Here is an 8,670-nt window from a genome sequence, read left to right on the forward strand (position 1 = left end):
CTGTGGTGCTGGAAATCAAGTCTGTGCAGACACAGATGCCGAAAATCATGGGTGCACACGCGCAGATGCCGTAAATCACGGGCGCAGGCGCTTATGCACACACAAGATCTGGCCCATGGAGGGATCTCAGCAGGACTGATCCGGCCCAGGCAAGATAAACCTTGCTGACCCCTGGCCTAAGCCATGGATAGGCAAACTAAGGCCCGGGGGCCGGATCCGTCCCAATCACCCTCTAAATCTGGCCCGCGGACAGTCCGGAAATCAGCATGTTTTTACATGATTAGAATGTGTCCTTTTATTTAAAATGCATCTCAGAGTTATTTGGGGGGGGGGCATAGGAATTTGTTCATTTTTTTCTTCAGAATATAGTCTGCCCTCCCTCCAGGTCTGAGGGATCAGTGGCATAGCATGGGTTGTCAGCACCCGGGCAAGGCAAGTAATTTGCGCCCCCTAACCTGCCGCCGCTGCCAGCTTCTTCTTGCTGCTGCCTGGTCTGGTCTGGTGTGGTTCTCTCCCGCGCTCAACGCTGCGCTGGGCGGCCGCTGCACTGTCCCCCCCCCCCCAGATAGTCCCTCGCTCTCTCTCCGCACCGCACGCCTGGCACCCACCCCCTCCACAGTGGGTGCGACCCAGCGGCTCGGATCGGATTCGCACAGCCAGCACTGCAGTGAGATAGAGTGAGTGAGTCAGGTAGGGGCAGAAAGCTGTGAGTGCGAGCGCCCCCCGCCAGATGTTGCGCCTGGTGCGGCCAGCCTCCCCTGCACCCCCATGCTACGCCACTGTGAGGGATAATGGACTGGCCCCCTGCTGAAAAAGTTTGCTGACCCCTGGCTAAGCAGCCTCAACCTGGAAATTTGCATACTGAGGCTGGCACAAAGTGGTTCATTGTTTGTATAAGGATTTGAGAAATAATTCCATGTTGATTGGCCCATACCTGGGGGAAGATTGATGTTAGGGTTTTTAAGAAAGAAAACAAACAAGTCAGCATGCAAGTTAAAACAAACCAAAGGATTTTAAAAGCCACAGTCATAACACAGATGCAAATTCTCGCCTTGCTGATGCAGCAAAGAAAGATAAAAGGGAACTCAAAGCTAGAGACTGTATCTTCTATGGAGGTCTCACTTTGCAGTATTTTGTGTTCCTGGCATCCCCACAGAAGGATTTCATAGGTTGAGTCTTTCTTGATCCAATTTTAGACAACTGGATAGCTCAGTCAATAGAGTATGATACTCATAATCCGAGGGTTGTGGGTTTGAGCCCTGCGTTGGGTGAATGATTCCTGCATTACAATGGGTTGGACTGGATGCCCCTTGTGGCCCCTTCCAACCAATTCTATGATGCTATGATTCTATATGCCATCTCCTTGGCTTGCAAGGACTATAGCTCAATGGTAGAGCATTTGGTTTGGATCCAGAAGATTCCAGGTTCAATCCCTGGCTTTTCCAGGCAGGGCTGGAAATATCTCTTATGAAACCATGGAGAGGTGCTGCCAGTCAGTGCATGCAATGCTGAGCTATATGAACTAGTGGTTTGTGTAGGTATAAATAGTTTCCTGTGTTGTTGTTGTTTACCCATCCTTCATGCTAAGGTCTCAGGCCAGGTTCCTATTTCTTGACACACTTGAAACATCTTCACAACTTAGGTTGCTTCCTTAGTAAAAGTGTTTGAAGATATCAGATGTGTATTCACATGATGCTTCAGTTCATGGCTGTCATTTATCACTTTTGTGTTAGTCTCCTGCCTAATGGTTGTCACAACAGCTATGTGAGGTAAGTCACTATTAATCCCATTGTACAGATGTGGGAACTAAGACTGGCAGCAACTTGCTCAACCCTCCCACATGGAATTAGATGCTAGAACATGTATATTGAATTCTTAACAATTTATTGTAATTCCCTCGCCCACAACCGAGATTGCCATTTGCCCCTGTCATCCACTGCTTCCAGTTCCGGATGATACATTTTAAGAAAGACGTTGACAAAGTGTGCGAACCAAAATAGTGAAGGGTCTGGAAACCAAGTTTAATTTCAATGGGTAGACTCAATGAAATTAATGAAGCTAAATAACTTGTGTGCATTGATTTAAATGGGTTTGTTCTCTTTTTTTAAAAATGTATTTTTATTAAAGATTTTCTTGATTTACAAAGGCATGTGCAATGTCTCTCTCTCATATTTTTTTCCACGTAACACATTTTTTTAAAAATTGGTTTCATTTGTTGAAACATTAGTAAGAAAAGGGGTCAATTGGCTACAACTCCAGGTCCTCTGAGCAATGGTTGAAAGAGCTGGACAGGTTTAGCCTAGACAGAAGAGAATATTAAGGCATGAGAATTTTATTTAAATATCTGAAGGTCTGTCATTCAGAAGGTGAAGCAGACTCAGTGGGTAAGAATTTAGTGGAAGCACATTTCAGATAAACAGAGAAGTAGCAGGAGCAGGTAAAACAGACTGCTTCCAGGAGAGCCAGTGTGGTGTAGTGGTTAAGAGCGGTAGTCTCATAATCTGGTGAACTGGGTTTGATTCTCCGCTCCTCCACATGCAGCTGCTGGGTGACCTTGGGCAAGTCACACTTCTTTGAAGTCTCTCAGCCCCACTCACCTCACAGAGTATTTGTTGTGGGGGAGGAAGGGAAAGGAGAATGTTAGCCGCTTTGAGACTCCTTAAAGGGAGTGAAAGGCGGGATATCAAATCCAAACTCTTCTTCCTACTGATTTAAGCAGAGACTGGGAGTGGTGGCCATCTGTTGTGAATTTTGAAGTGGCAAGTTTTCTTCATTGAGCAGAAGGTTGGACTAGATGCTATCCAAAGTCCCTTCCAGTTATTCTATGGCTCTGTGTGAAATTGTTCTGGCCATGTTTTCTAGCTGGAAAGAGGCAATTCCAGGTGAGTGACTCATACAGAGGCACACAGAGGGTGTGGGTTCCTCCAAAGTTGGGTTAATCTCTATTTCTACATTGGGAGCTGCTGAGCAATCTAAATGAATGTCTGGTTTAGAGTTGAGAACACAAATAGCTGCACCCAGCAGAGCTGAATGAATAGAAACATTTTCATGAATGCAATAATTCATAAAGAGACACAGTGGGCAGCCTCCCATGATTTAGCTGTACAGGAGCCCTCAATTGTTTCAAGAATCAATTTCTCATAGCATAGTAGCAGTTTTATCATGCCAGTTTGGGAATTAATTCCCACCTGCAATAGTCATGTTCTGGTTACGTGTTGTTATTAGGCAAAGTTTTTGGTGGTGGTGAGAAACGCTCTGATTTGATTTTTCCTGGAAGGGGATGTTATCACAGTGCAACAATCCTATGCTCTGATATAGTGCTAAACTTCAGCTATTTGTTTTTAAAAGTGAGATCTAGAGTCACAGATGACTGCAGAAGAAGAGATGCGTTTCATTTGAAAATGATTGAGAATACAAATGAGTTATGTCTACTCAAAGTCACCCAAGGCAACAGAGAGATTAAAAAAACCCCTAATAAAACTGATTACGGCATGAAGTAATTAAAATATAATATAATATAATCATAGAGGAGGAAGATCCAAACATGAAAAAGTCTTGAATAATATTTATCAGTTGCCCAATAACAATAGATCTCTGAGCAATGTCCACAAATAACAAAAAAGCAAAGAACAAAATTACGAGCAGCAAAAAAACAGTAAGCACACCTTGCTGCTGTTGTATTACTACTAGAATAATGCCAGGGTGACAGTACAGGGAAGTAAAGGTTAGTTTAAAAAACAGCCACACTGCTAAGAAGTTATTTGCATCACCTTTTCACAGATCAGAAAAGTGCTGGGTGCGTAGGCACATGCAAGCATGCTCATGCACACACACAAACATGATAAAAAAAATCATATCTGCTCAAGGCTGTTAATGAGGTTGAGTCTTCTTAAAGCTGATAATGTTCTGGTGGGCAAAACTAGTGTCGCCTGAGGGTGACTTTAGCAGGAAGGATGTTGGTGGACCAAGGGGTCAACATCTAACTTCCAATATGTACAATCACCTGCTGTCAAGTCCCATTACTGCAGATAAGGAACACACACTCTTTACTTCAGCAGGTGCCAGCTTTGGAACCAAGTGTCATCACTCTGGGGGTTAGTTTGGCCAGACACTACCAGTTTTTCACTTTGCTGCCAAAGCTTGGATATTTAAATGAATACAGTTAAGGATATGCATATGTTCTTAACTGTGAATCTGTTTAATTAAACAACTGGCAGATTTTTGAGATGGGCAGACCAGAACTGCTACTTAATGTTAAATTCGGAGACATCACGTTACTTATATAATCTGTGCCGCCCATTATTTTGTGAAAACCACTCTCCTTTGATGTCAGGGTTGGAGTAAGACATAGGGCCAGCAACAAAATAATAAATCATCCAAGACCAGTGAAGTTAACTCTTTATTCAAGGAAACATTCCACAGCTCTAGCCTGTAAGGACTGAAGTTCCCTGCCTTTCTAGTCCCACTAGGACTCCTTCTCTCCAGGGTCTTTCCCATGCAGTTTCAGGCTCTGCTGGTTTCATTTCTTGGCATATTCTAGGAGACCAGGAGGGGAGGGGAACTGGTTGCAGCAGGAGAGAGAGACTGAGACTCCTTGCCTTCTACAGCATCCTTCCTGTCTCCACCCTCTCCAGCCCTGGTTTCTGCCTTGGAATCTGAACTGTGCTCTGCCGCAGCCTCTTCCTGTTCACAAAACCCTGTCACCTTTTCTGCTTCCAAACCACCTCCTCCCAATCTGCTCCTTCTCCCTCTGACCACTCATCATTGTCCCACCCCAGTCCCCTGGCTCTGAGCCCAGTGGCGTAGCGTGGGGGGTGCAGGGGGGCCGGCCGCACCAGGCGCAACATCTGGGGGTTAGGGTTAGGGGGCGCAAATTACTTGCCTTGCCCTGGGTGCTGACAACCCACGCTACGCCACTGTCTGAGCCTCCCCCTGGGGTTTCTCCGGCTGGTGGCTCCTACCACCTCAGCCAGCCTATGGCATTTGAGCAGCCTTGACCAACCTTGCGCCCTCCGAATGTTTCTTCTACAACTCACAACAGTCTCAGCCATACCAGAGAACGTCAGGTTGGTGAAGTCTGCTACCACATGTGTCTCAATAAACATAGCTGTAGGCACACCTGTTCTCTCTAGCTATTGATGGCCAGTTTAGATTTTCAGCATTTAGTTTCTTTTTGCATTGCTGTATAAATTGCTGTTTTCATCCGATTGTAAACTCACTTTGGAGTCGCTGCCTCTAAATGCCTGCTGCTGGGAGCCACAAGTGGGGAAAGGGTGCTATTGTGCTGAGGTCCTAGGGTTATTAAACACAAACTTTCCTTTTTTGCAGCCACCAAGTTGACATTTCCAATGAGTGTCCTACAGCCATAGCCAATTTAGTACTCATCTGTAAAATTGGCATTTAGCTTACACTGAATCTCATCAGACTCCTTGTTTGGAGAGACCCTTTTGGAAATCTTCAGAATGTGCCTGGGATTTTTGGATATGTAGTTTGGTGTGATCTACAAACTTGTCCAGTTTATTGTTCAGGGCTGGCCCTGGTTAATATAGGAATTAGGTAAATAACTTCATTTGCCATGCAGAACCTTGAGGGACTTCATTCCCCTGTGAAAACTGTCACTTTAAAAAAACAGGAAACCAAAGGCAGGAATAAAGAAATGTTCAGTCCGTAAATCAAAGATTTTTAGAAAATCCGTATCTGTCTATATGTTTGTTAACACATTTTAATAATTTTAAGACTTGTGTTACACTGCATACCTTCCAACCCACTGGAAATAAGGCTTTTCGTGTATGATAAATTAATAGCCCAGCAGTTGTGTTCTTTAAGAAAACAGGGGTTTATGCCATTACTTTTTAATTTGTCTAATATTTCATCACATCTATTTGACATATTTCTCCAGCTGCACTGCCTGGCAACACTGGTTCAGAGGTATCTTCCCAGCATCTTCTCCAGCAAAAACTAGGCAAATAATTTGTTTTGTTTCCCTGCATTATTTCAGGATTCCCGTTTTCATTTTTCTAATGTATTTCCTACTGCATATACAGTGTTCTGTGTCTGCTGCTTCTGGGTGAAAAAGAATCAAATTGATCTCAATTAGGTTCTCACCAATTATCTCCCACTCCTGCAAAACACTGTCTCTGATGCTGCTAACCCTCACCTATGACATACTCACCAGAGGTGCATTTACATAACCCACCCCACCTTCAGCTGCATTTTGCATGCTCTCCTAGTTGTGGTTTTTGTATTCAGCTTGGAAAGCTCCCTCATTTGCTTTATTACAAAACTGGCTTTAAAACAAGAGTCAAGCTCTTGCAACAGATGCCCTGCTATGCCAAGCCTTCAATGAACTGTGAGCAGTAGGGAGCAACCCACTAAAAACTGGTGAGAAACTCAGCAATGGAAAATGCTAGCAATAGGCAGGAAAACTCCTTCATAACCCTCAGGCTTCCCCCTCCCCAAGTGCCACAAGGCGTAATTAAAGAGGGCCCACCTGGGCTGGGATCGGAGGCTTTCATTTCTGAGCTGCCATTGCTTTGAAAGCAATGATTACTTTAATACCACTGCTGATTACATAAGGGATATCATACAGCAGGGTGTGGTGTTCTGGGAAAGAACTACAAATACTAGGAAAGCAAGCAGCCACAAGCAACACCAGACATGCTACTATCTCCCAGCAACTCTCTTGCTGATCTTTTTCTCTTTCTAAAGCACACTGGTTTTGTGACAGAGAGGATGGTTTATGCATACTGTTCTGTCCTGCTGTTGTAGCACACAGGTTTTAGTGTGCCAGATGGCTTCTGACCAGCAGCTATTTTGCAGCCATCGCAGTGACAAAACTCTGAAAAATCGTATTTTCAAGGGCATGGCAAAACACTAGGCATATCACCAGAAGATGGGATAGTCCTGGAAAGCAGGAGATAATGAACCCATCTGACTATCTGCTCCAACAGGCCTCCCTGTAACGGCGAACTCCTGGGAGGTTCTTCCATTTGCTAGCGAACAATCCTGGCTGCACTCCATTTGACTAAACTCTGAAACAGAAACATTATAGAGCTGCTACAGAGCTCAGTTCTAGGGCCAAATAATTTCTTAGGCTATCAGTGCAAAGACTGTTCTTCTTCTACAGCATAATAAATTATCCCACATGGAGACCGCGGCAACTGATAACCCTGTCTGCTAGAAGCGAACATGAAAGGCAGCTCATTTATGCCTAAAAGCAGCAGCCACTTTTGTTATCAGCCTGACCCTATACAAGCTGACTTAGAAGTAAGTATCTCTGAGTTCAGTGGGACCAACTCCTAAGAAAGTCTGTAAAGGATTGCAATGCACAAGCCCCCTGAACAATCTGTGGCTTGTTGTAAGTCGTTTAAAATGTACTATAAGTAGTACTGCTATCAGGGGCCTTCTAAAGGACACAGTGAGACCAAAGAATAAAGCAAGTTTCATAATTATATTGGCCCTGTTATGGCAAGGATAACATCAAATGCAGCAACCCACTGTCAGAAGGAGCTTAGATAATATGGGGTTTTTTTCTTTAAAAAGTAATAAACAAATTGTTACTGATTTTTGTTGTATGAAAATTCCTAGTAATTGTCTTTGGGAAAATGCAGTTATTCTCCCCAGTAGGTGCACCATAGCTCTTGCAAATGCCTTCTGAAAAGAAACCCTAGCCTGCTTGCAAAGCCTGGACACTGGCCATGATAACACATGGTGATAAACAATTTAACGTGTGTGTATGCCTATGTTGTTAAACCATCCTTTTAGAAGTGTTTTGATTTTACTTTTTACTTTCTTTAGAGACAGAGTGCTCCTCCAAGGAACCACTCAACCATGGGAGTGTTCACCTAGCCCTCAAAAAGGAAGATGACAAGTCCCAGCAACACCCCACCATTTTCTAAATTTTATGAGTTGGATGTGCAACAAAATGATGTGGTACTGAGAGCCCCTGTTCAGTATTCCATACAATCATGTCTTCTTCTGGGGTATTCCATTCCCCTACCCACCTAGTTTTCAGGATTCCACCCCTCTCCCACCCAAAAAGACACTCAGCATTCTGTTGTGATTTGAGTATTCTCAGTCCTCCAATGAACTGGAGGTGTTTGTAGAGGGGGGTGTCCTGTTACGCGCCCCCCAAAATATTTTTTGTATTTCTGTAAATCTTTGAGTTTCCCCAAATATTCTCTTTTGCATTGATTTTGCCTATAATTCTGGTCAGCGGCCTAGTTAGCCACTTAGGGGCCCAGGGCAGGGCACACACGAGATGGGGCAGGGCGTGCCAGAATTCCAGTGCCTAGGGCCCGTTCCACTCTGGTGCTCTGCAGACCCGCGTTGCATTTTCAAGCAACATGGAACCTGCTGGGAGTCCACCTACCGCCTTCCCCTTGGCTGTAGTGCCTGAAGGTGCCCGAGCCACCACATCACTCTCAGGAGAGACGCATGGCTCAGGTGTAGTAAGTACTGCCCCCCACCCCCCAGATTCTGGTGGTACACACCAACTTTATTTACTATCAGAAGGAATGCTAGGGAAATGCTCTCCCCTCGCTAACACTGGTGTGTATCTTTCCTTTTAAAGCCCTAAATGGCCTCGGCCCAGTATACCTGAAGGAGTGTCTCCACCCCCATCGTTCTGCCTGGACACTGAGGTCCAGCACCGACGGCCTCGGCCCAGTA

Source organism: Podarcis gaigeae (genome assembly GCF_964106915.1).
Source record: "Podarcis gaigeae genome assembly, chromosome: 6".
In the NCBI taxonomy this organism is placed as follows: domain Eukaryota; kingdom Metazoa; phylum Chordata; class Lepidosauria; order Squamata; family Lacertidae; genus Podarcis; species Podarcis gaigeae.